We start from the raw sequence: 21,607 nt of genomic DNA, 5'->3' as shown, positions 1-21,607 counted from the left end.
ATGATAAACACTATTATTCAGAAGGAAAATTATCTGTGATGTATTTATACATATTAGTCCTATTATGTTACATTTTTTGTTTCTCAGTATTATGAAGATTTTCATGAAGAATAATGATAACAAATCCTTGTGCATAGTTATATAAACACACAAGATAACAGTGATTGTTTTTGCATTTTATCCTTGTATTCATAGTATTCTGGCTACTTTAGAGGAAGGTTAGTTTATGTAGGCTAAATTATTATTGAAAATAACCACTTAGTCATCATCTAGTTACCCAATAGATCTCTTCAAATTTATCCATCCCATCTAATTGTAATCATGTTGCATGTGACCAACATTTTTCTCAACACCTTATTTTCACAGCCAACCCTGTCATGGGCAACTACCATTCTATTTTTTACCTCTGTGAGATTAATTGTTTTATTTTTAGATTCCACTAATGAGTGAGAACATGTGGTATTTAGCTTTGTCTAACTTTTGCACTTCAAGTAATACTTATTATCTAGGTTGTTGCAAATGGTAGAATTTTGTTCTTTGTAATGGCTGCAGTATATTCCACTCTATGTATGCATCAAATTTTCTTTATATACACTCATCTGCATATATGTACATATGCACACACTCTGTATCTACAATCAATATATAAGTAAGGAAATCTCTTCCACATGCTGATTCCATCCTTTGGATATATACCCAATCATGAGACTGCTGTGTCAGATAAAAGTTCTACTCTAGTTTTTGTTCTAATTTGCTTTCTCACCAACAGTATGTAGGGTTTTCATTTTCTATATCTACATCAGCACTTGTTCAATAACAGCCATGCTTGCTGGAGTGAAGTGGCATCTTATTATGGTTTTAACTTGAATTATTCTGAAAAAAGTATTTCTTTTAAGAATTTGATTACTTATTTTGCTATAGTTTTAAAAACAAAGGTTTTGAAAACCTTTTCAGTTTGTACAGTTGGCAAATACATTTTCCCATTCTGTAGGTTGCCTTTTCTACTTTTTGACTATTTTCTTTGTCCTACGATGAAACAAAGTGCAAACAACACTCCAGTTCGCTGCAGTCTTGTCTGTCTGGTTTTGCTTTTGTTATCTTCTCTTTCAGATTTCTCTTCCACACTGATTCCATCCTTTGGCTGTATGGCAAATGCCATTATGTTTTTCCCCATGTTTTCTTGTATTATAAGGTTAGGTGTTGTGTTTAAATATAAAAGCACTTTATATGAAAATCAGGTTACTCTTAATGTGAAAACATTGCAGCAACTTAGTCAGTGAGATAATCATTCAAGACCGTGTCTCAGCATTTGTACAAATCCTTAGGACTACTCAGATCCAGCCAATTTCCAGACGACATAAGTAGATACTGTATAACTGTGGTCTGATAAAACTTCTAAAAAGTTCTCTCAAGAAACAAGATGAAGAGAGTGCTTTTGTATGCATTTTAGAAAGGGATCCCCTAAAGCATATAAGCTACATGAAATAAATGATCTTTATTGTGTGTGAGCTCAAACATCAGAAGCAAAATAAGTAGTGATGTCTACAGATGTTGTGTGAGATCATATATAGTGTTTTGAATGAGATCATTTTTGTATGGTGTTGATACTCATTGGAAATGCTGAGAGTGGCTCTGAAAGTGTGATTACCAAGGAAAACTTGACCACAAAGTACTTAAGTTAAAGCCTGGGAAGGCAACTTCAAAAGCCCAACATGAAGTATAAAGTAACTCAGAAGATAAAGGCAAACCTGAAGAAAATAAAGTCTCTAACAAACAAATTAAAGAAATAAACAGGTTACGAACAGGAGGACTTTGGATCAAACCTCACTTACAAAAGTGTTTTTTTATCCAGGGTTTATAAATGATAACAATAGAAAATTAATTAGAAATATTTAAATCAAAAGACTTCAATGAAAAATACAATTCCTGTTTACCTGAGAAACTGGACCATTAGTGTGGTAAGAGTGGGTCAACATTCCTGCCTTGCCACAGTTATCTGGAGCAGAGCAGTGGCTGCTCCTCCAGAAAGGGCTTGGCTCTCCAGCTCGCTTCAGTGGCTTCCTGTTTCATTCCACCATTCTGGCCTCTGTAGGCGGTTAGGTTTCCAACTTCTGCAAGAGAAAGGACTTTGAGATAGGGGCTGAAGCACCACTTTAGCCCTGGTAAGAGGCAAGATTAGTTTTTATTCATTATTTAAACTATATTTTCATTTCCTTAAAAGGGTGAAGGGTGTAGGCCAGCACACATTCTGTAGGTACAGGGACACCATGAAACCAGTTAAGAGCCATAATAATGCTGAGTTGGACCCTAGCCTGGTGATTTTTGAGTCAGTAACTTACATAGAGAACCCCCCAGCCATGATCTTCTCCACACATCTTTATCCACATCTTAAGGTACTTTCTACATGGGAAGAGAAGGGGAGGAATTAGATAGCCAAGTTAATATTTAATGGTCCTGGCTATGGTAGAGATAAGCACGGAATGCTAGAAGAGCATAGAACTAGTCTACTTTTCAAGGGTAAGGGCTATGGCTATATCTTGGACTGTACAGAGGTTAGCAGGTAAAAATAGGTCATCAGGGGACTAAAGACTTCATTGACTTCATTCAAAACATTTCCATTCCAAAATATTAATATGAAAGAGTTTACATTTCTACTGATAACATTCCAACACTGAACTCATTTTTAGCAGATATTCAATCATTTTGTCAGACCTTTAACTTTGTGATATGGTAAGGGATAAAGTTTTGGGTATTTGCTTGATTTTTGAAATGTAAAGTGATGATGTGAGATCTTCAGAACATATTAGTAAGGAATGGCTATTTATTTCTGTGGAAAGGAATATTAGAAATTCATGCATATAAGCAAAAGTTGAAAAGGAAGCTGGGTACAATAGTACTTGGGAGGCTCAAGAGTTCAAAGTCAACCTTGGATATAAAATGAATTTGAGGCAAGCTTTGGCTAAAGGTATCCCTATCTTACACACAAGAACAAACACGCAAACAATTCAAAGGGGGCAAAACACAGGCCAGGGTGTACTAGACAGTGTAGTTTCAAGATATAGGAGACTATATTCTTCTTTATGAAAGGAATAATGAGTGAAGGAAAGATATTGGTACAGTGCTAAACAGCCAAATACATGAATGATATAAGGATTATGTTATCAACTAGAAACATGTCAGATACTTTACACATACGTATGTTAAGTCATTTAATCTTCAGAACAACTCTACAAGGCAAATGCTTTTAGCATTTTTATAATAGAGTGAAACTAATGCCAGAGAAGGGAGGCAACTTTACCATCTTTCTAGTTTCGGTATATTTCACATAGACTTTTACCCCAAGTGTTATCATTATCTGGCATTCATACATTTTACTGTTTATCATATTCCTATTTGTCTCCTCTAAAAAGAAGGCAAGCACTGTAAGCACAGTGATGCAGTAGACATTATAACAGACAGAAATCCTTGAGAATTTTTGTTTTGAGTTCAATAACTTCTCAAAGACTAGCTTTGCAGCATGCTCCCCCACTCCCAAGACACAAAGTACTTAACAAATGCTTGAGTTAAAATGTTTTCTGAAAGATATTTTCTGAGTGGATCCTAAATACCAATGATCATTAAGCATATCCTTGCCATGTTCATCACCCTCTCTGTCAGATAGTGGGCTACAGAATACAGTTCTTCTTTCAGTGAAAACTTAATCAAAGCAAGGTAGAAGCATGAAGAATACCTAGGACATAATATAATACATCCTTGTATTTTATGATTCATTGCTCAACTGACAAAATTTGTCTAAAATACCAACACATCTTTCCTCCCCACCATCACAATAGAGGCCTAACTAAATATTACTGTAATGTTTATAACACTATACCATGAACTGGAACTGACCTGAAAGCTTCCTTCCTGAGGACTAGTTTTCATGGTACCAGAAGGCGCAACACAAACTTCAAGAGGAAGGAAGTAACCAATTGTTCTACCTACCCAGCTCTGATACCTATGAACCCTAACAATAAATCTCCATGTTATGATAAGCCTAAGGGTACAGTAGTGGTATGCTTAATTTGGTGGTAACCAAAAGCTCTCTAAGTGGACTTAAGACCTGTTAAAAGTAAAAGGGAAATCATGATTGCTATCAAAAACTTAACCAAATTTTCAGTTCTAGTGAAGTCATGGATCCTGGAGAATATACACCCTCTGCTTAATCAGCATAGTCCCTGACTATATTCTGAACATTTGTCCTTGTACACACAGATAAAGGTAGTCATCACTACTCAAGGAAACTTCTCTTTGCCAAAGACATTTCCCATTATGAAAAAGTACAACCTACCAAAATGCAGAGTTGTGGGGCCCAGCCCAAAAGATACATCTACTCACAACTTCCACACCAAAGGCTCAGAGATCATTGTGGAAGAGAGGCTAAAGCCTGTGTTAGACAGGAAAAGGGAGTTTGCTATGAGATTATGTGTCCTAGGAATGTATGGTGGTTTGAATGACAATGGCCCTCTATAGCTAGCAGATGGTGGCACAGGCCTTTAATCCCAGCATTCAGAAGACAGAGCAGGTGGATCTCTGCATTCAAGGCCGGCCTGATCTACAGAAAAAGTTCCAGGCAGACAGGGCTACACAGGGAAACCCTGTCTCTAAAAAGCTAGCCAGCCAGCCAGCCAGCCAGCCAGCCAAACAAACAAACAAAAAGAATGGCCCCATAGGCTTAGTTACCATAGGCTGGTACTATTTGAGAAGGATTGGGAGGTATGGCTTTGTTGGAGGAAGTATGTTACTGGGGGTGGGCTTTTAGACCTCAAAAGCCCACACCAGCCTCAGTCTCTGTGTCTCTCTCGGAATGTAGATCCAGATGTAGCTCAAGTGCTCTTCCAGCACCATGCCTGCCATGTTTGTTGCCGTACGCCCACCATGATAATAATAGCTTTGATCTCTGAAACTGTAAGTAAGCACTCAGTTAAATATCTTTTACACCAGAAACTAAACCTGGGAAGTCTTATCAACATGACTTCCTTAACAAGACCCTAACAAGAACATAAAAGACATGCTAACATAGATGAAAAGTCTAAGAGGACTCCTTCCTATACAAAGAACAACAGCCAATCAAGGATTGCTGAGGGGCGGGTGGGGGCTGGGGGTAGTCTTCCCCTGTGAAGAAAACACTGATTGGTTATCTAATAGCAATAGTAAGTGCTGAAAACATATATACAAGTACATTATGCATACTGAGCAGCTTGTACCTGTCTGTATAGGAATGTATGTAAGTATGTATGTAACAACAAGTAATGAAGAGAGAGGCCATGGGTTGAAAAGAAAAGAACATACAACAGGTTTTGGAGGATGGGAAGGAGAGGGAAGGGAGAAAATGATGGGATTATAATCTCAAAAAAGTAAAAGTAATAAAAAGAATACTGGAAACAATATTTCAGACCAGAGAAGAATAAGCATAGTGGAAAGAATGTGGGAGGAAAATAAATGGAGCTATAATTACTAAGAAAAACAAAAGAACTAAGGACACAGTCAGCAAAAACAAACAAAAATTGAGTGCAATCAACACACATCATTCATTACTATCTTTCAATTTAGTAACCTTAATTTCTCAGTTAAAAGACAGGTTAGTTGAATGGATTAAGTAATAAAAAGCATCTTTCAGCTATCTTCCAGAAATTTGTCTCATCTTCAAAATAGGAGTCACCGTAAAGTAAAAGGATAGAAAAATATTCTAAGCCAATGTGATCAGGAAGGAAGCAGGTTTCTGTATATTAGTATCTGATGAATAGACTTCATACTAAAACAAGTCAGGAGAGATAAAGAAAAATAGTTCTAATTAAAGAAACAATCAACGAAGTAGACATTATAATCCTAAACACATATGCACCAAACTCAGGCACAAAATTCAACAGAAACACACCCATTTTCATAAAAAGTATTTTTTTGGACATGAAGATAGAAATAAATGGCTTCATGTAGGGATAGAGAGATGGCTCAATGGTTAATAGAGCTTGTTGGATTTCCACAGTACCTGTTCAGTTCCCAGTATACACAAGGAGGCTGACAACCTTCCTTAACTCTAGTTTCAAGGTATGTGATGCCCTCTTCTGGCCTCTGTAGATATTAGGCATGCACAGAGTACTTATTGTACATACATATAGGCAAAACACTCATAAATTTATAAATAAATCATTAAATAGAACCATACATGAAAGAATACAAAAGGTATTTACAGAATACTTCACAGAAACACAAAAGAAAATACATCCTAGACAGTAGCCTACTAAAGTTCCTTTAAAATAGATTACATATTGGGATAAGAAAACAAACATTAAAAAATATAGAAGATCTGATTGACTTCATAAATCCTATCTATTGTAATGCAATGAAACTGAATATAAACAACAGACAAATCTCCAGTAAGTACATAATTATACAGAGATTAAACAACTCAGTACTGAATGAAAATTGGGCCAAACAACAAGTCAGGAAACAAACAAACAAACAAACAAACAAACAAACAAACAAATTCCAAGAATTAAATAAAAATTAAAAATATAACAAAACTAAACTTATAGGACACATTAAAGGCAGCCCTAAGAGAGAAATTGCTTTAAGCACTATGTTAAAAATCAGAAGGCACCCGGTAAGCAACAATGATGCAACCGAAGAATTTGAAGAAACAAGAACAAAATGCAAACTCAGTATACTGTAAGAAATAATAAAAATCAAACAGGAAATTAATAAAATAGACATGGCTAATAATACAATTAATCAATGAATCTAAGAGGTAGTTCTTGGAGAAAACAAGATTGATAGATCCTTGGCCCAGTCAGCTCAAAGAGAGAAAGAACCTGAACAAATAAACAGAGATGAACAGGGAAACACTACAACCAACACCAAAGGAATTCAGACTACTATAGGCAAATTCTTTAAAAACCTAGACCTTTAAGACTCCATTAAGTTAGAAAATCTGAAGCATGAACATGTTTCTAGAATCACCCAAACCCTCCAAAGCACCAAACAAGTGATTACCCATTTATGCAGACCCACAACAAATGAGGTCAAAATAATGATAAAGAGCTTCTGTCAGATGTAGGGTTGGTGAGATCTTTCCCAATATTAAGGCTGTCCTTTTGTCCTATTGATGGTATCCTTTGTCTTACAGAAGTTTTTGAGTTTCATGAGGTCCCATTTATTAATTGTTGATCTTAGTGCCAGAGCTATGGGTGTTCTGTTCAGGAAGTTGTTTCCTGTACCAATGGGTTCAAGGCTATTCATCACTTTCTGTTCTATTAGATTTAGTGTATCTGGCTTTATGTTGAGGTCTTTGATCCACTTGGACATGGAGATAAGAATGGGTTAATTCTTCTATATGCAGACAACCAGTTAGACCAGCACCATTTCTTGAAGATGCTCCTCCTTTTCTATTGTGGGGTTTTTGGCTTCTTTGTCAAAAGTCAAATGTCCATAGGTATGTGTCAATTTATTTCTGGGTCTTCAATTTGATGGCACTGATCAACAAGTCTGTTCTTTTATTGTACAGAATTGTTTTAGCCATGTTGGTTTTTTTGTTTTTCCATATGAAGGTGAGTATTGCTCTTTCAGAGTCTGCAAAGAATTGTGTTGGAGTTTTGATGGGAAGTGCATTGAATCTGTAGATGACTTTTGGTAAGATGGCCATCTTCACTATGTTAATCCTACCTATCCATGAGCATGAGAGAACTTTCAATCTTCTTATATATTCTTCAATTTCTTTCTTCAGGAACTTGAAGTTCTTGTCATACAGATCTTTCTCTTGCTTGGTTAGTTACACCAAGATATTTTTATATTATTCATATCTTTTGTAAAGAGTGTTATCTCCCTAATTTTCTTTCTCAGCTCATTTATCATTTGTATAAAGGAGAGCTACTGATTTCCTTGACTTAATTTTGTACCCAGCCACTTTGCTGAAGGGGTTTATCAGCTGTAGGAGTTCTCTGGTGGAGGACAGAGCTAAACAGAATTCTCAATAGAGTAATGAATCTCTACTGGCCAAGAAACATTTGAAACGTTCAACATCCTTAGTCATCAGGGATATGTAAATCAAAATGACCTTGAGATTACACCTTATACCACATCAGAATGGCCAAGATCAAAAACTCAAGGCATAGCACATGCTGGTGAGGATAAGGAGGAAGGGGAACATTCCTCCATTGCTGAGGGGAGTGCAAATTAGTATAACAAAAATTGGGAATAGTTTTATCTCAAGACCCAGTGATACCCTGAGTATATATACCTTAAGACCTAGCTATACCACTTTTGGGCATGTACACAGAAGATATTTCACTATACCACAATTATGTTCATAGCAGCTCAATTATGTTCATAGCAGCTCAATTATGTTCATAGCAGCTTTATTCATAATAACTAGAAAATGAAAATAACCCAAATATCCCTCAACTGAAGAAAGAATAAAGACAATGTAGTTCATTTGCACAATAGAATACTACTCAGCTATTAAAAACAAGGACATCATGAATTTTGCAGTCAAATGGATGGAACTAGAAAATATCACTGTGAGTGAGGTAACCCAGATCCAAAAGGAAATGCATGGTGTATACTCATTTATAAGTAGATATTAGACAGAAAGTATAGGATAAATATGCTACAATGCACAGGCCCAAAGAAGCCAAATAATAAGGAGGGGCCAAGGGAGGATGTTTGAATTGTTCTAAGAAGGGGAAATAAAATAGCTATCTGATGTGGGTGAAGGGAAGGAACTGGGCATGAGAGGGGATGGGGAGGAGAATGTGGAGGAGGAATGAGGTATAGGGAGAGCAGGGGAGAGAGAACAGAAACTGGCTGTGGGCAAGGGGAGGGCAATTCTAGGATGTGTCAGACACCTGGGATGGGGGAGGTCCTAGAAAGTCTATATGGTGACTTGCTGAGACACATAGCACTGGGGGGATATGGATCCTGAAGTGCCCACCTCTTGTAGCCAAGCAGAACTCCCAGTGGCAGGACAAGGACAGCAACCCACCCACAAAACCTTTAACCCAAAATGTGTCCTGTCGATAAGATGTTCAGGGACAAAGAAAGAGCAGAGATGGAGGGAATGCCCAACCAATGACTGGCCCAATTTGAGACCTATCCCATGGGAAAGAATGAATCCCTGACACTATTAATGATGTTTTGTCATGCTTGGAGACATAGCATATCTGTCCTTTGAGAGGATTCTTACAGCAGCAGCCAATGGAAACAGATGCAGAGAACCACAGCTGGAGCTGTGGGACCTTGGGAGTCTTGTGAAAGTTGAGGAACCAACCCAGACCCTCAGGGGATCCCAGAGACTGGACCACCAAAAAAAGAATGGGCATGGGTTGGACCTAGGCCTCTCCTGCACATATGTGGCAAATGTATAGCTTAGTCTTCATAGGGGAACCCCAACAATTGGAGCAGGGTCTGTCTCTAATCTGTTGTCTGTTTGTGGATCCTGTTCTCACAAATGGGCTGCCTTGTCTGGCCTCAGTGGGAGAGGATATGACTAGTCCTTCAGTGACTTGATATGCCAATGTGGGGTGATACTCAGGGGGTGGCCTCTCTCTTCTCAGACAAGGGGAGGAAGAAATTGGAGAAGAGCTGTGTGAAGGGGGTATTGAGAGGACTGGAGGGTGCTGATATTGGCATGTAAAGTGAATAAATAAATAGATTAGTGAAAAATGAACAAAGAATTACACCTAATTTCTCAACGGATACTCTAAATCCAGAAGGACCTTGGGTAGATTTTGTGCATACCTCTAAGAGACCACAGATGCCAGTTCATATTACTATATCCAGCAAAACTTTCAATTACCATATATGGAGAAAACAACATATTCCATGATAAAGTTGAATTTATTATCATTTTACAAATCTAGCTATACAGAAAGTAGTAGAGAAAGAGATAAAAAAAAAAAACCAATCCACGGAAGTTACCTATACCTTCAAAAATATAGGAAATAATCTCACATCAGCTAAACCAAAAGAAGAGACGCACATGCCACTACCTCAACCACCACCAAAATAACAGGAATTAACAATCATTGGTCACTGATACCTCTCAATATCAATGGATTCAATTCCCTAATAAAAAGGCACAGAGTAAGAGGATCCACTCCTCTGTTATATACAAGAAACACACCAAAAAATCAAAGTTCAATATTACTCAGAGTAAAGGGATAGAAAAAGATTTTTACAAGCAAATGGACCTAAGAGTAAGCTGGTGTAGCCATTCTAATATCTAACAAACTAGACTTTAAACTAAAATTGATCAAGAGATATGGAAAGACATCCAATGAGTATCAAAGAAAAAAAAATCCACCAGAGATGATGTTTCAATTCTTAACATCAAAGCTTTGAGTGCAAGGGAACCCCAAGTTTGTAAAAGAAATACTACATTATCTTAAGTCACACATTGACTTGCATACATTGATAATAAGAGATTTCAATACCCGCTCTCATCAATGACAGGTCATCCAGATGAAAACTAAGCAGAGAAACCTCGGAGCTAACAGCCAGAATGAACCAAATAGACGTAACAGATATCTACGAAGTATCTCACCCAAGCACAAAATTGTGAATATACCTTCTTCTTAGCACCTCAAACTTTCTCCAAAATTGAAAAAGACTGGATCACAAAACAAGTCTCAGCAGATATAAGAAAACTGAAATAACACCCTACATCCTATCAGACCACCATTGATTCAACAACAAGAGAAACAACAGAAAGCCTACAAACTCATAGAAACTGAACAACTATGTACTGAATGAAAACTGGATGAAGGAAGAAATAAAGAAAGTAAAAGGCTTCCTAGAATTCAATGTAAATGAATGTACACCAGGCCCAAACTTACGGGACACGGTGACAATGCTGCTGAGAGGAATTTTCTAGACAACGTACCTACAGTTAAAAAAAAAAATTGGAGAGATCTCATACTACAAAAGCTCTAGAACAATAAGAAGTAAGTATACCCAAGGAGGAGATGGCAGGAAATAATCAAACTTAGGGCTGAAATCAACAAAATAGAAACAGAAGAACAATGGAAAGAAAGAGTTGGTTCCTTGAGAAAAGTCAGCAGAAAAGATAAACGCTTATCCAAAACAACTAAAAACAGAGAGAATACCCAATATTAACAAAACCAGAAAGGAAAAGAGAAGCATAACACCAGACATTGAGGAAATTCAAAGAATTATCAGGCCCTACTTTTAAAACCTGTACTACACAAAATTGGAAAATCTAAAAGTAATGGGTAATTTTCTAAAGAGATACTAATGGTCACAGTTAAATCAAAATCAGATGAACTACTTAAAAAGACCTGTAACCCCTAAGGAAATAGAAGCAGTCAATAAAAGTTCAACAACCAAGGCGGGTGGGGGGAGCCCAAGGCCAGAAAGTTTTAGAGCAGAATTCTACTAGACTTTCAAAGAAGAGCTAACGCCCATACCCCTCAAACTATTCCATACAATAGATAAATAAGGAACATTGCCAGATGCATCTTATGAGGCTATAGTCACCCTGATACCCAAACCATACATAGCCTCAACAAAGAAAGAGAATTATAAACTGCATGAATATAGATGCAAAAATAGTCAATAAAATACTCACAAACTGCTGGAGACCGAACCTTGCTGATCCCGGCCAACAGCTCCCTGCTCCCAAACCCCATGGGAGAGAGGGGATCGCCCAGAAGTGTGGGCAATCCTGAGATTGCAGGGCAGGAGAGACCACCAGCACTGCCCACTCTTGCCCACATCCCTGGCCCAAGAGGAAACTATATAGAGCCTCTGGGAATAGGAAGATAGGGGCACTCAAGCTGCAGAAGTGCTGCAGCCCAGACCTCGCCCAGATCTGAAGGGACAGGGTAAACAGCTCCCTGCACCCAAATCCTGTGGGACAGAGAGCTAGACCTTCAGAGGGGCCGACACACCTGGGAAGCCAGAGAAGACTACGCTCTGCCCACACTTCTGACTCCAGAGGAAAATGCCATCTGGGCCTGCTGTGCACAGGGACCTAGGAGAAGGTGGCTCAGGCCCTTCTGGGTTGCTGCCTTCACAGAGAGCTGAAATGCAGCAACTGAGGAGCGACTTCAGGCCCAAGACCACAGGTAAGACCAACTTTTCTGCTCCAAGTGACCTGCCTGGTGGACTAAGGACACACGCCCACAGGAACAGCTGAAGACCAGTAGACAGGAACAACTATACACCTTAAAGCAGAACAGTATGTCCCCATAACTGGCTGAAAGAAAACAAGAAAACAAGTCTACAGCACTCCTGACACATAGGCCTATAGGACGGTCTAGCCACTGTCAGAAATAGCACAATAAGGTAACACCAAAGACAACTTGATGGCGAGAGGCAAGCACAGGAACCCAAGCAACAGAAATCAAGACATAGGTGAATGCCAGCAGCAAACCACTGAACTGAGAACGGGACCCCAGTGGAAGGAATCAGAGAAAGAACTGGAAGAGCTTCAAGGGGCTTGAGGCCCCATATGAACAACAATGCCAACCAACCAGAGCTTCCAGGGACTAAGCAACTACCCAAAGACTATACATGGACTGAACCTGGACTCTGACCTCATAGGTAGCAATGAATAGCCTAGTAAGAGCACCAGTGGAAGGGGAAGCCGTTGGTCCTGCCAAGACTGAACACTCAGTAAACGTGATTGTTGGGGGGAGGGCGGTAATGGGGGGAGGATGGGGAGGGGAACACCCATATACAAGGGGAGGAGGAGGTGTTAGGGGGATGTTGGCCTGGAAACCGGGAAAGGGAATAACAATCGAAATGTAAATAAGAAATACCCAAGTTAATAAAGATGGAAAAAAAAAAAAAAGAACTTCAAGCCTCTGAAGAAAGAAACTGAAGAAGATCTCAGAAGATGGAAAGATCTCCCATGCTCATGGACTGGCAGGATTAATATAGTAAAAATGGCCATTTTACCAAAAGCAATCTACAGATTCAATGCAATCCCCATCAAAATACCAATCCAATTCTTCAAAGAGTTAGACAGAACAATTTACAAATTCATCTGGAATAACAAAAAACCCAGGATAGCTAAAACTATCCTCAACAATAAAAGGACTTCTGGGGGAATCACTATCCCTGAACTCAAGCAGTATTACAGAGCAATAGTGATAAAAACTGCATGGTATTGGTACAGAGACAGACAGATAGACCAGTGGAATAGAATTGAAGACCCAGAAATGAACCCACACACCTATGGTCACTTGGTTTTTGACAAAGGAGCCAAAACCATCCAATGGAAAAAAGATAGCACTTTCAGCAAATGGTGCTGGTTCAACTGAAGGTCAGCATGCAGAAGAATGCAGATCGATCCATGCTTATCACCCTGTACAAAGCTTAAGTCCATGTGGATCAAAGGACCTCCACATCAAACCAGATACACTCAAACTAATAGAAGAAAAAGTGGGGAAGCATCTTGAACACATGGGCACTGGAGAAAATTTCCTGAACAAAACACCGATTGCTTATGCTCGAAGATCACGAATTGACAAATGGGATCTCAAAAAACTGCAAAGGTTCTGTAAGGCAAAGGACACTGTTGTTAGGAAAAAACAGCAACCAACAGATTGGGAAAAGATCTTTACCAATCCTACAACTGATAGAAGACTTATATCCAAAATATACAAAGAACTCACGAAGTTAGACTGGAGACAAATAACCCTATTAAAAATGGGGTTCAGACTTAAACAAAGAATTCACAGCTGAGGAATGCTGAATGGCTGAGAAACACCTAAAGAAATGTTCAACATCTTTAGTCATAAGGGAAATGCAAATCAAAACAACCCTGAGATTTCACCTCGCACCAGTGAGAATGGCTAAGATCAAAAACTCAGGTGACAGCAGATGCTGGCGAGGATGCGGAAAAAGAGGAACACTCCTCCATTGTTGGTGGGATTGCAGACTGGTACAACCATTCTGGAAATCAGTCTGGAGGTTCCTCAGAAAATTGGACATTGAGCTGCCTGAGGATCCAGCTATACCTCTCTTGGGCATATACCCAAAAGATGCCCCAACATATAACAAAGACACATGCTCCACTATGTTCATAGCAGCCTTATTTATAATAGCCAGAAGCTGGAAAGAACCCAGATGCCCCTCAACAGAGGAATGGCTACAGAAAATGTGCTACATCTACACAATGGAATACTATTCAGCTATCAAAAACAATGACTTTATGAAATTCATAGGCAGATGGATGGAACTGGAAAATATCATCCTGAGTGAGGTAACCCAGTCACAGAAAAACACACATGATATGTACTCACTGATAAGTGGCTATTAGCCCAAATGCTCGAATTACCCTAGATGCACAGAACACATGAAACTCAAGAAGGATGACCAAAATGCGAATGCTTCACTCCTTTAAAAGGGGAGGGAATAGGGAGGCAAAGCTTAGAATAGAGGCAGAAGGAACACCCATTCAGAGCCTGCCCCACATGTGGCCCATACATATACAGCCACCAAACTAGATAAGATGGATGAAGGAAAGAAGTGCAGGCCGACAGGAGCCGGATGTAGATCTCTCCTGAGAGACACAGCCAGGATATGGCAAATACATAGGCGAATGTCAGCAGCAAACCACTGAACTGAGAACGGGACCCCCGTTGAAGGAATCAGAGAAAGGGCTGAAAGAGCTTGAAGGGGCTTGAGACCCCATATGAACAACAATGCCAACCAACCAGGGCTTCCAGGGACTAAGCCACTACCCAAAGGGTATACAGGGGCTGACTCTGGGCTCCAAATGCATAGATAGTAATGAAGAGCCTAGTAAGGGCACCAGTGGAAGGGGAAGCCAAGGCTAGACCCCCAGTGAACGTGATTGTTGTGGGAGGGCGGTAATGTGGGGAGGGGAACACACATATAGAAGGGGAAGGGAGGGGTGAGGGGGATGTTGGCCTGGAAACTGGGAAAGGGAATAACAATTGTAATGTAAATAAGAAATACCCAAGTTAATAAAGATGGAGAAAAAAATGAAGAAGAAAGAAAAAAAGAATGGATACAACTCAAACAACAACAACAACAACAACAACAACAACAACAACAACAACAAAATACTCACAAACTGACTCTAAGAACATACCCAAATTATCATCTACCAGTTGGAGTTACCCTTCAGGCCATAGATGCAGGGATAGTTTAAAATAAAAAAAAAATCAGTTAGTTAATATGTGTAGCCCACAGTGGCCTCGAAGTCATGATCCTCCTGCCTCTGCTTCTTTTGGCAAATCCTTTCAAAGCAATTCCACTAAAATCAGGTTCATGACAATGCTGTATACGCTCTCCATATCTATTCAATATAGTCTTTAAGTTTTAATTAGAGCAGTAAGACAGCTGAAGAAGATGAAGTGGATACAAACAGGAAAGGAAGAAGTCAGCGTATCCTTATTTGCAGGTGATATGATAGTATACATAAGTGACCCCAAAAATTCTACCAGGGAACTCCAACAGCTGGTAACACCACTTCATCAATGTGGCTGGACATAAGATTAATGTAAAAACAAAACAGCAACAAGAAAACAACAACAAAGCCAATCAAAACCCCTCAAACAGTAGTTCTTCTATACACAAATGACAAGTGGGCTGAGAAAGAAGTCAGGGAAAGAACCACTTTTACAATAGCTATGATTATATAAAATACCATCTTTGCTCAGGGATTGGTAAAATTAACATAATGACATAAAAATGGTCATCCTACCAAAAACAATGTATGGATCCAAGGCAATCTCCATTAAAACTCCAATACAGTTCTTTACAGACCTTGAAAGGGCAATATTTAAGCTTCATATGAAAAACAAAACAAAACCCAGACCCCAGCATAGGTAAGACGATCCTGAACAAGGAAAGCACTTCTAAAGGTTTCACCACACCTGCGTTCAAGCTGAACCACACAGCTCTAATTAAACAAACAAACAACCCTCCCAACCCCCACGTGGTACTGACATTAAAACAGACTCGTTGATCAATGCAATCGAATTGAAGATAGACATAAATCTGCACAGCTGATTTCTTTAATAAAGAAGCCAAAGGACATAATGGAAAAGGAAAGCATGTTCAACAAATGGTGCTTATCTACTGGGCAGCACATTTACTTAGCACAAAACTCAGGTGGATCAAAGACCTTAATATTAAGTCTGATACACTGAACCTGACAGAAGAGAAAGTGGGGAACAGCCTTAAGCATATTTCATCGGCACAGTAGACAACTTTCTGAACACAACACTAATAGAAAAGGTACTAAAAACAACAATTAATAAATGAAACCGGAAAGGTTATGGAAGGACAAGGACACCGTAAAAAGAACAAAATGGCAGCCTACAGAATGGAAAAAGATTTTCAGTAAGTCCATATCCCATGGTGGGTTAATATTGAAAATATGTGAAGAATGAGATTCTAGGCATCAACAAACCCAACAATCCAATTAAAATAAGCTCTAGGAGACAGAACTAAAGCAGATAATTTTCAATAGAGGAATCTCAAATGGCTGAGAAACACTTAAAAATGCTCGGCATCACTAGCCATCAGGGAAATGCAAATCAAAACTCCTTTGATATTTCATCTTGAACCTGTCAGAATGGCTAAGATCAATAACACAAGTGACAGCTCATGCTGGTGAGGATGTGGTGTAAGGGGAACATTCTTCCATTGCTGGTGCCAGGGAAAACTTGTACAGCCTCTGTGGAAGTCAATATGGTGGTTTCTCAGAATCCAGCTGCAGCACTCTTGGGCATATACCTAAAAGTTGTGACATCCTACCACATGGACACCTGCTCAGCCATGCTCATAGCAGGTTTACTCATAATAGCCAGAAGCTGGGAACAACCAAGATCTCCCTCAACCAAAGGATGGATTAAAAAAAATGTGGTGCATATACAAAATGTACTCAGTTGTTAGGGAAAATGACAACAATAAACCGATCAGGCAAATGGATAGAACCAGAAAAATCATCCTGAGTGTGGTAAACTAGACTCAGAAAGACAAACATGGTGTATACTCACTTATAAATGGATATTAGCTGGTAAGTAAAAGATAATCACTCTACAATCCACAGACCCAGCTCTAGGGGGTATGCATGAATCTCTCTGGGAGAGAAAAATAGAACAGATTCTGCTGGTAGACTAGGGTTAGTTGGGATGGCAATAGGAGTGATTAGGTGGGGAGGATAGAGGGATTATTATTATTATTATTATTATTATTATTATTATTATTCATTCCATTTATTTAGATCTCATTATCCCATTTCCAGGTTACTCCCCAACCCCATTCCACATCAAAGTAAAAGGATGGGAAAAATTTTCAGAGCAAATGGTAACAAGCTGGAGTAGCCATTCTAATATCTACTTACGCAAAAGTTATCAAAAAAGGTGGGGAAGAACATTACATATTCATCTAAGGAAAAATCCACCAAGATGAACTCTCAATTCTGAACATCTATGACCCAAATGCAAGGGCACTCACATTTGTAAAAGAAACATCACTGAAGCTCAAAGTACACACTGAAGCTCACACAATAATAATAGGAGATTTCAGCATCCCATTCTCATCAATGGACAGGTCGTAGAAACAAAAACTAAACAGAGACACAGTGAAACTAAAAGGAGTTATGAAACAAATGTATTTAACTGATATGTACAGAACACTGCACCCTAAAACAAAACAATATACTTTCTTCTCAGCGCTCATGGTACCTTCTCAAAAATCAACCATATATTTTGACACAAAACAAACCTCAACAGATACAAGGACAATAAATTAATCCCATGTATTCTACATACACAAGCAGCTTAATAGTACATCTGAAAGCTCTAGAAGAAAAAGAAGCAAATACATCCAAGAGGAACAGACTGCGGGAAATAATCAAACTCAGGGCTGAAATCAAACAAGTAGGTCAAGTCAACAACAGCAACAACAACAACAAAACTATATAAAGAATCAACAAAACCAGGAGCTGGTTCTTCGCAAAAATCAACAAGATAGATAAACCCTTAGCCAGACTAACCAGAGGGCACAGAAACAGTATCGAAATTAAAAAAATCAGGAATGAAAAGGGAGACTAACAACAGAAACTGAAGAAATTTCAGATCCTATTACAAAAGTCTATACTGAACAAAACTGGAAAACCTGGATGAAATGGATGATTTTCTAGACAGATACCAGGTACCAAAGTTAAATCAGGATTAGATAAACCATGTAAACAGCTTCATGACCCCCCAAGGAAATAGATGCAGTCACTAGACGTCTCCCAACCAAAAAACAAACAAAACAACAACCTCCCCAAAAAACAAAACAAAAACAAACAAAAAACAACCCCCGCAAAAATGCCCCCAAAACCAAAAATCCTAGGACCAGATGGTTTGAGTACAGAATTCTATCAGACCTTCAAAGATCTAATACCAGTACTTCTCAAACTATTCCATAAAACAGAAAGAGAAGAAACACTACCCAATTTGGTTTATGAAGCCACAGTTACTCTGATACCTAAGCCAAACAAAGACTCATATTGTTGTCTTATCTGCTATTTTACAGTAAAAAAAAAAAAATAACAAAAACACCCAGATCATTAAATTGAAGGCTTGCTGAAAACATTTGATTTTAACAAGTTTATTATGTAAATGCCTTTGGCATTCTCCAGTGTATAATTCAAAGTTTTGCCTTGCTTTCCTTCAGAAAGCTTAAAAATTTATTTTTGCACCAATAAAGAACAAAAAGAGAGCATGACCTTGATACTAACATTGAACACGTCAGTGAGTTGCAGTTAAGTTTCAAGAACACCCAGAACTGAGAAGCTCCCCGGGATCTGAAAAGCATTTGAGGTTAAAATGCTGAAGCTGGCTTCTTAGTCTTTAGGAACACTGGGAAATAAAATGTTGCAAGCAATTTTATTTTGGGGTAAATCAATCTAATATTAGTAAAAAATTTCCATGGCAACTGATAAAGAATAAAATGATAAAAGTCTTCTTCATTCCTAACGATTGGTACTGTTTGAAGACTTTACTGTGATTTTGTTTTAAAAATCAACTGGGATATATTTTAATATTTTCATTTTAGTATCTTTGTGATAGAAGTGGTGAGTTATATCAGCCAATCATCTGTGTCTGGTGATGATGCAGACAAAGGTCATGGCTAAGCAGCAGCACTACAATTAATTCATTATTTTTATCAGAAAAATTTGCTTGGAATTTAAGAATAGATGATGACATACAAATCATTTATTAAAAGCAACAAAAATATGATTATGTGTTTTCACACCCAAAACAAGAGGGACAAACAGGGATTTACGAGAGATCAGAAAATGATCCTGAGGTCTTTAAACTTCAGTTACTAACATTATTTGTTTCTAGCAAAAGTAATTCCAAAGACAAGCTTGTAATACTCCTTGTTTTTCCTTATCTCCTCCCTCCTCCCTCTCATCGTGTGTGTGTGTGTGTGTGTGTGTGTGTGTGTGTGTGTGTGTGTGTGTGTGTGTGTAGGCCACAGGTTGGGCTCACTGATCCTTGTAGACTGGTTGGCAGATTCCAGTGATCTCTCTCTGCCTTCTTGGTGCCAGGACTAGAAGTGTATGCTTCTAAGCCCAACATTTCATATGTGTGCTGGGATCTGAAATCAAGTCCCAAGGCTTGAGTGGCAGTGTCTTTGCTGACTGAACTCTGTCTCCCCAGACTCCCGATTCTCATGTTTTAAAGACAGCACTTTAATATAAACTTGAAATGTTAATTTTAATATTTTAAGTATGAACATGTTGTCAATGTGACTTTCAGATAATAACCAAAATGTGAGGGGGTGGGTGAGAAGGCTTAGTGGTAGATGGCGCTGCTTCCAAGCCTGGTAATCTGATAGCAGAAGGAGAGAATTAATTCTGCAAATTGTCCTTATTTTCCCACTTTTGCCATGACACACGTGCCCACAGACCTACACACAGAATTAATTCATGACAAAGATTGTTTTTTAAAGGCAGGGTATTTTTGAACACTAGTGTAAGGCTTAACAATGCCATAAGTCTACTGCTGAGTTATAAAGAGCTAAGATTGGATGAACCCCAGTCCCAGTACTGGAAGCTTCATTTGATGACAAAAGGCAGTTGGGTTCCTTTTCTCTCACTATGAAGACTTTATTAGGATTGCCTCCATACATTACAGGAATTTTCCACTGCACTACGCTTCCCTCCCTCCCCTTAAATGCCCTTCAGTTCCAGCTGGCTATGCACTCATTCACTCCGCCATTCCATTTCCTCTCCCCTTCTCACCCGCTCTTCCTGTTTTCTCATCAAAGTCTCCGCTTCAGCCCCTCCCCCAAATCTGTTCTATTTCTCCCTCCCAGAGAGATCATGTGTCTCCTCCAGTCCTTCTTCATGCCTAACCTGTCTGGGTGTATGGACTGTAGCGTGGTGTCATTTACCTAATGGTTAGTAGCTGCTTAGAAGTGAATACACAGCCTCTGTCTGTCTGGGGCTGCTTGTTCCCGGCTTCTGGCTATTATGAGTAAACCTGCTATGAGCATGGCGGAGCAGGTGTCCATGTGGTAGGAGGTCACAACTCTTGGGTATATGCCCAAGAGTGCTGCAGCTGGATTCTGAGAAACCACCATATTGACTTCCAGAGGCTGTACAAGTTTTACCTAACATCAGCAATGGAGGAGTGTTCCCCTTACTCCACATCCTCGCCAGCATGAGCTGTCACTTGTGTTATTGATCTTAGCCATTCTGACAGGCGTAAGATGAATATCAAGGTAGTGTTGATTTGCATTTCCTGATGACTAAGAATGTTGAAAAATTCTTGAAGTGTTTCTCAGCATGAGTGTTCTTCAAGAATTCTCCATTTAGATCTATATCCCATTTTCACCTCCAAAGATGAAAACAGTCTTTGTTTCTTTCCATTTATTCTTTTTGTTGAAAACAAATCTATTCTAGTAAATTCTTGCTTGTTGGGGATTCCAGGGAGTGTAATTTTTTCCTTTTTATTTATTCTTTCTCATAGTACATCCCAACCAGAGCCTCCCTTTCCTCCCCTCCTCCCACCCCCCCCCCATCTCCTCCCTACCCCAGATCTACTACAGGCCTCCCAGTGATGAGCCTCGCTTATTTGATTCTGTGGGCTGTGTTCTCCTGCTGTCAACGCCTCTGGCTCTTAAATCCTTTCTTCTACTCTGCTGTGGGCTCCCTTGAGCTTCACCTTGTTTATGCTTGAGTGTGGGTCTCTGTATCTGCTTTCATCAGCTGCTAGAGGAAGCAGTTGCTAGATGATTGAGCTAGGGATCCATTTGTGGGCACAGCAGAATATCGTGAAGAATCATTTCACTGACTCTGTGTGTGTGTGTGTGTGTGTGTGTGTGTGTGTGTGTACACATAACTATACCAAAACCTACTCACATGTACAGACACAGAAACATACACACACATACTCATAATGCACAGCGAGACCCCTCCATATATATATATCTTCATGACAAATAAAATTGAATGGGATCAACTTTGTTCTAATTGTGATCTGTTTCTATGGTTTCAGAAGCTGTTACTACCATGGAGGGAAACTTATTAAGTGGCATATAAAATTTCTCTATTACTTATTGTTTT

The 21,607-nt window shown here is 39.0% G+C and overlaps 1 protein-coding gene across 32 annotated transcripts in view; it reads right to left on the bottom strand.

Annotated features, from left to right (window-relative positions):
- The window catches only part of Mbd5 (methyl-CpG binding domain protein 5), a 387,213-nt gene that overhangs the window by 79,296 nt on the left and 286,310 nt on the right, over positions 1-21,607 (bottom strand). For all 32 annotated transcript variants that reach the window (XR_015682831.1, XR_015682836.1, XR_015682838.1 and 29 more), the window contains 1 exon segment: positions 1,935-2,111. The gene's annotated coding sequence lies outside the window, so the exon portion shown is untranslated.

This window comes from Rattus norvegicus, chromosome 3 (assembly GCF_021556685.1).
Source record: "Rattus norvegicus strain SHRSP/BbbUtx chromosome 3, alternate assembly SHRSP_T2T, whole genome shotgun sequence".
Classification (NCBI taxonomy): domain Eukaryota; kingdom Metazoa; phylum Chordata; class Mammalia; order Rodentia; family Muridae; genus Rattus; species Rattus norvegicus.
This window is presented reverse-complemented; position numbering and strand designations above follow the sequence as displayed.